This window comes from Mastomys coucha, unplaced genomic scaffold, assembly GCF_008632895.1.
Source record: "Mastomys coucha isolate ucsf_1 unplaced genomic scaffold, UCSF_Mcou_1 pScaffold4, whole genome shotgun sequence".
Lineage (NCBI taxonomy): Eukaryota > Metazoa > Chordata > Mammalia > Rodentia > Muridae > Mastomys > Mastomys coucha.
This window is the reverse complement of record NW_022196910.1, coordinates 31,778,966-31,785,563: the sequence shown is the minus strand read 5'-3', so window position 1 is coordinate 31,785,563 and position 6,598 is coordinate 31,778,966. Positions and strand designations below refer to the sequence as shown.

General features: G+C 33.4%; 1 non-coding gene across 1 annotated transcript; it reads left to right on the top strand.

The window, feature by feature from the left end:
• Positions 1 to 2,135: 2,135 nt before the first annotated feature.
• LOC116076639 lies at positions 2,136 to 2,298 on the top strand. Its single transcript, XR_004113040.1, has one exon. It is a non-coding gene; the product is annotated as a U1 spliceosomal RNA (small nuclear RNA).
• The last annotated feature ends 4,300 nt before the right edge of the window (positions 2,299 to 6,598 follow it).

Below are 6,598 nucleotides of genomic sequence, written 5' to 3'. Positions count from 1 at the left end.
ATGAATGGAAGCAATTAGAGCAAAATTTGGTTTCCTCTTGGAAGCAATTTTGTCTTTGAAATCTGGACTCATGATATAGAAAAGTCTTCAGTTTCAGGGATAGAGACAATGAACTGAATCATCATCATAGTGTTACTAGAGCTAATGATGATGACAATAGTCTCTACTGCTTTGAATCCTGATTTCTTATTAATACATTCAAGTTGTGATCAGCTCAGTGCTGGGTTTGGCAAATACCTTTAGGCATTTTATGCTTTATGGGTAGCATATTTTTTGTAACAACTAATCAACACTGATAAAATAGCATTAAAGGAACAGAAATGATATGTAAATAGAAGAACGTGTTACTGTGAAATCAAGTTCTTCATAAGAAAACAAGAATTAAAGCTGGGAGGTGGTGTCACACACCTTTAATCCCAGTACTTAGGAGGCAGAGGCAGGTGGATTTCTAAGTTCAAGACCAGCCTGGTCTACAAAGTGAGTTCCAGGACAGCCAGAGCTATACAGAGAAATCCTGTCTTGAAAAACCAAAAACAGCAACAAAAAACAAGAATTAGGTCAATTTTGGTCCATGGGCCATAGTTCGCTAATTCAAATAATACACCCTTTCTGTACAACTGCATTTTAATCATGCTGACCATGGTCTTTGTTGTAATGATTTCTATTTTTTTCATACAATATTAGCTCAATATCTTCTGGGGGCTGGCAAGCATTTTACAAAAGAGAATTGAAATAATTTCTAAATATTTTGCCTAAAAGTGAATCCCATAGTCAAATGAGTTTTGTATGTTTTTTATGTAGTAGTGATTATGAGAAGAATTTTCATAATGATAGTATGATAGTATCACTGGCAGATCTTTTGTGGATAAGAAAGGAAAAATCCATCTGTAGAAACCACTTTTATTTTGAGGAAGAGCTAATTACTCATTTTTCCATAGTGTAAGAATTGCAATGTAATCAAATTGCCCTTCTAAGCCACTAGTTGATTCTGTATGCAAATGATGTCTAAACTTGGCTCTGTATTATTTTCCATTGCTTCCCAGTTTGCTCAGCATTGGCTGCATCATGAATATCACTGGAACTAATGACAACATTCATGAAATTTTCCATGGTCCTTTAAATGATACATACTGAACTAAGAAATTATCTCAGTAATATGATAATGAATAAAGTATATTTAAATAATAACATGTAAATGAATATTAATTTAAGCAATGCATATTAAATTGTAAATCTGGTAACATTTCAGCTTTTAAAAATGTGTTAAATGTGCAAATTTATTAAAAACTGTGAATAATATAAGTAAATATGTTGTAATTGTAATCACTGGAGAGTACAATTATAGATCATCTTAACAATAAACAAAATAATAACAGTGGTAGATGAAATTTGTGTTAAGCCAAAGCATAACCTTTTAGTGTGTGTTCCTTAATATTCTATTATCAAATATAACTGAGCAAACTGGCAGATTATGCTTTCTGTGTTACTGAGAAAGGTTTTGGGCCAAATATCATCTTTGCAGAATTTGAACTGGAACACAAATCCCATGCACAGACATGTATCCCAGAGCCAGCTGTCAATAAAGCTGGTTTTCCCTTTACATTTTTGATAACATTGGCTAACTAGTATCCACTGATCATGAACTAGTGTGAATTGATGTTATATGTTTCTTCTTTTAAGCTAAGTAGTAAGACAGGCTTGATAAAAGAGCAGACATGGGCAGTCTTTTTCTTTTTTTATCAGTCTCAGATTTGTCTTTGCCTGGGATTATAATGGACTGAAATACATTTCCTGTAAATGTAAACAAAACTTGAATATTTATCTGTAAATTAGGGTGACATCTTCTGAGAACTGGTCTTGAGTGACTCCTTAGTATGTGAGATCCCGTGTTTAAGAAATTTCCCAACATGCTTTGGAAAGTAGCCTTCCTCTTTATCACAGTCTTAACGTATGTGTCTTTTTCACTAGCTCAGTGTAATTCTACAAAAAAATTAACAAACACACCACATTCTCTAAAAACCCACATCTTTCTTCTTTGAATATGAATTTTTCCGGTATATATTTAATTGTATGGTGTGGTATATCAGATCTCACTCAGCAAAATAATTACCCTTTCTGCTGTCTAAAGCATAATCATACTTACCTACTAGAGGAGATATTATTGTCAGTAAAGAAGTTTTTCCAGGGAGCATTTTATCCACTGGACTACAAATTTCTTTCTCTTTCAATTCTCTTAAGTGTAGAAAATTTGACCTAGTAATTTGTGGTGGTGGAGAACTGTGTTCATACTTTCCTTTGATATTTATGTTTTGGGGATATTGACACATGCCTTTAGACATAGCACAGCAGAGGGGCAGAGGGGGAGGGGGCAGAGGGGCAGAGGGACAGAGGGGGAGATGACACAGGTCCAGTCTATTAGGGCCACGTAGTGATATCTTTTCTTAATCCCTGGCCCACTCACCAAGAAAAAGTGAACTTATAATTCATGAAATAAAACAGTCATTATCAAGAGTTTTATTCCACACACTAATGAAGTTGTATGCAATCTATAAGAGTGTTTTGCAGATTTCTTGCACAATCTCCATGTCAGTGGTGCTATTATATAACAACAGAGTGGGTGAAAATCCACAAATCCAGAATCAGTTGTATTATAACATATTCTGAGAGACAGACACAGAGACACACACACACACACACACACACAGAGAGAGAGAGAGAGAGAGAGAGAGAGAGAGAGAGAGAGAGAGAGAGAGAGAGAGAGAGAGAGAGAGAGAGAGAGAGAGAGAGAGAGAGAGAGAGAGAGAGAACACTATAATGAAACAGACAGAATGCATAACAGAATTCTTAGGACTGAGGGTATGTGGATATGACAATATATCCCTTTTTTATATGCTTCATTTACAGTTTTGTAGGAGAAAATGTCAAGATGATTCTCTGATTCTCAGATAGTTCAGCTGATTATGACAATTGGTAGATGATTCAAAATTGTAGAATTCCTATGACACTATATAGGAATTTGAGATCTTTGTATATCATCTTTTAAGCTCACAGAATACTTATTACTTAGTATTCATTGGTCTGATACAACAAGATTGCTTTTTTGAGTTTTGGGATAATCGTAAAACATGTCTTCATATGCCAGAAGAAAAGAACAGTAGACTCTTCCATGCCAACTAATATTTAAAAAAATCATCAAAATAACCCAACAAGCTTTTGCCTGATATGTAGGTCCTGACTAAACACCAAGTCTGCACATCCATTCTTTTAAACACAAATCAGCATTGATATAATACCTACAGCCAGTCTATGAATTTCAAGAAATTGTAGTCATTTTTCATTAACTTAACATCTATTCAAGCTCATATTTTTAACATTGAATATTATACTAATTTCTTTCCTTCCTTGATGAAACAGTATTAGGTTAGTTATTTGTTAATATGGGAACTGTCTTGCTGAACTCATGTTGTCCCTTCTTTTCACAACAACAAATAACACGAAGTTGAAATGGAGATATGACAAACTTTTAAATGTACCTATTTAGCAAAACATTAGGGGCATAGAGCACATCTGTGTGATGTATTTGAAGAGTTTCCATTTATAGTTGCTTAAAATAATATCTATCAATTTAGAGCTTAGTAAACATAACTCTTTATTCCCTAACAGGGAAATTTTATGTTTTCTTGAATAGGAGATAAAGCAGAACTAGTGGAAAATAATCACCAAGTCAAAAAACCTTCTGAAAAAATTCACTGCAGCTTCACTGAAAAAGTCTTATTTTATCAGAAAGTTTTGATGATGTTATAGGACTTCTTTCTCAAGTGGCACTGGTCTTTCCTTTGAGAATCTCTCTAGACTCACTGTGTGAATAGAGTCAGAAGCAGTGACTGATTTTCTTTCATAGTGACTAAAATAGCATAATTTTGATATCTAATTAGTACTTCAGTAGCTAGATTCTCATCATTTAAGACGACACAATCATTTGCCCAGGACTTCAGACTTCTAAGGGTGAATTACCTGTGATTGCTAAGCCTCAGTTGATGCTGGTTATTTTGGACCTAACCTATGCGCTCTTGTGCTGATGTGTTGGCTGAATGCTACCTATTGAATTCTACTACCCTGGAATGATATTCTGCCCTGAAGTTACAGCTTCATTTACTTATTTATTTATTTGTCTCTTATTTATGTGTTTATTTACATCCCAAATGTTGCCACCCATGTCCCCCTCATTGAGGAGTTCCTCTTGCCATTCCCCTTCCCTTCTCCTCTGATAGGATATGGGGTCCCCTAGGGGGTATCAACCTTAACCCTGGAGTATCAAGTCTCTGCAGGTTTAGGCACCTCCTCTAGCACTGAGCCCAGACCAGGCAGTCCTGTTGAGAAAGGGATTACAGCTTCTTTTTAACATTGACTATTTATCACCACTTCAGTTTACTGCACGCAGATAACACATGCTTCACAAGGAGGCTACACTTATTTATTTTCACGAATATTTATTTCAAAAAAAGAGGGACCTTGAGTTCAAATGTAGCAAGCTTATAGTAAAGCCCATTTTCAGCTTTAGCATTGGTTTAGTGACTGGGATAGAGTCGCCATACTCTGTGACACAGGATAACCTTAAATTCATCTCAACTTTCCTGGATTAGCCTCCTAAATTCTGGAACTATAAAATATACTACCATATTTATCTAACTTCTTAGATATACTTATTATAGAGTATATAACAATATATTCATCTCAAAACCTGATTTGTCTAGTGACCATTGCTCAACTGATTACAAAGGTTTGTATTTTCTTGTCTCTAATATATCTTTGTACTCATAACATTGTTCATAAAATCTTATGGTTTCAAATTGTCACTTTAATATACAAATCATAAAAATGTATAAATATACTTGAAAATTTGGATTATTTTAAATTTATCTACCTTTCTCTTTTTTAACTCAGTGTCATCAAATTTTATTAAATTATTTAGACAACAATATAAATTCATTCCTTAATTTACTGATGAGAAAATGTCAAAAGATTAAGCTTATTATTCTTTTTTATTAAAGTTAAATACAATGGTGTAGAATATTCAAAAATATATGATAATTCAAACTTTTCCATGAATCTTTTTTCCTGTAAGAAAGCCAAAAGTGACACAGAGAGTAATGCTGACCCCTCAACATGCTACCTGTCAATGGCTTCATATATTGCTTCCAGAAACACTGTTGGTGTGTGACCCCACTCCAAGAACACTTCAACCCAACCTGTGAGAACTACAATAAAATTCTGTGAATAATTACTCCTGATGTATATTGCATTAAAAAGAGTTTCATTAAAAACAGTCAATTCTGGGTAGCTCAATAGAATGAAGTAGTTTCCTAAATAATGGAAGAATTCAAAGCTGCACACAGTTTAGTGAAGTCATGAAAGCTTTAGAGATCTTGTTGAACTTCATATTTGTTGAAACAAGAGAGATAAATCATGTGACAATAAAATGATCTCATCCAATAGAGATTAAAATTATCTTGGTGTCTGTTTAATGTAAGCTGGAATACTGGAAGAGAAACAAAGATTATGTGTTGGTCATATCTCATGAACTCTTGTATTTCTATTGGCTGAGCTGAACTGAACTAGAATACCAGAGCACAGGATCCTGGAAAGAAATTAGAGGAATTAAATTTTTACAAAAGCAGGTTTGGATGCCAGATTTTTTGGAAGGAGACTGGCAACAAAGAGCAAGACTGTAAGCATAGAGAGTGTCATAACCCATCTTTAGAGATTAGAGGGAGGTAATCCACATTTCTTTGGGTAGTATAGAAGCCTTTTGCTTTGTTTTATTTTTATCATTATTGTTCATAGAACACAATTTTCCTCACCATTTAGCTTCGTGTTTTGATCCTGAATCTATGAGTTTGGAAGTTATTTCACTTAATAATCTAGTAATTTAAAACCAATTTATATTGATATTAAAAGTGAAGAAAGTGGTTATGTAGAACAAGAAAGTACATGACTCCTTTTGTTAGTGAACTGATGCCTCCTCCTGTTGTTATTTGATGCACATCCCACTTCATAAAGGCATTAATTCATAAGGAAGGATAAAATATCATCAAAAGCACACATGAGTTATAAAAGAGCTTATGAGTATATTTTTGTGTAGTTTTAACTCCATTTCATCAGTTTCTTTTCTTAATATTTTATTTCCTATGATAGATGCATGAATTCAACTTTTTGTGCTGTAAAATAGTAGAAACCATTTTCAAGTCTGAATAGGAACCAAAATGGTTACTCTTTATCCAGTGATTTTGTGAACTCCCATTTCCTTTTCATTTCACTGCCTTTTATTTAAAAAAAGAATGCCACATGAGTCACATTTACTGCATTGACCTATTTAAAAATGACATTAAAAAATTGTTCCCAGAAGGGATTTTTATACTTGACACTTGAAAAGTTTAAATTTTGTTTAAAACTATATCAAATAATTCTATTATTGTATTACTTGATGTGTAAATTGTGTTGGTATACATAAAGGGTATTTTAACATAGAAAAAATAAATGAAATTAATTTTAAATTTGAATTACTTTTATTTTAGTTGTTTTGTCAAAAATAAATCAT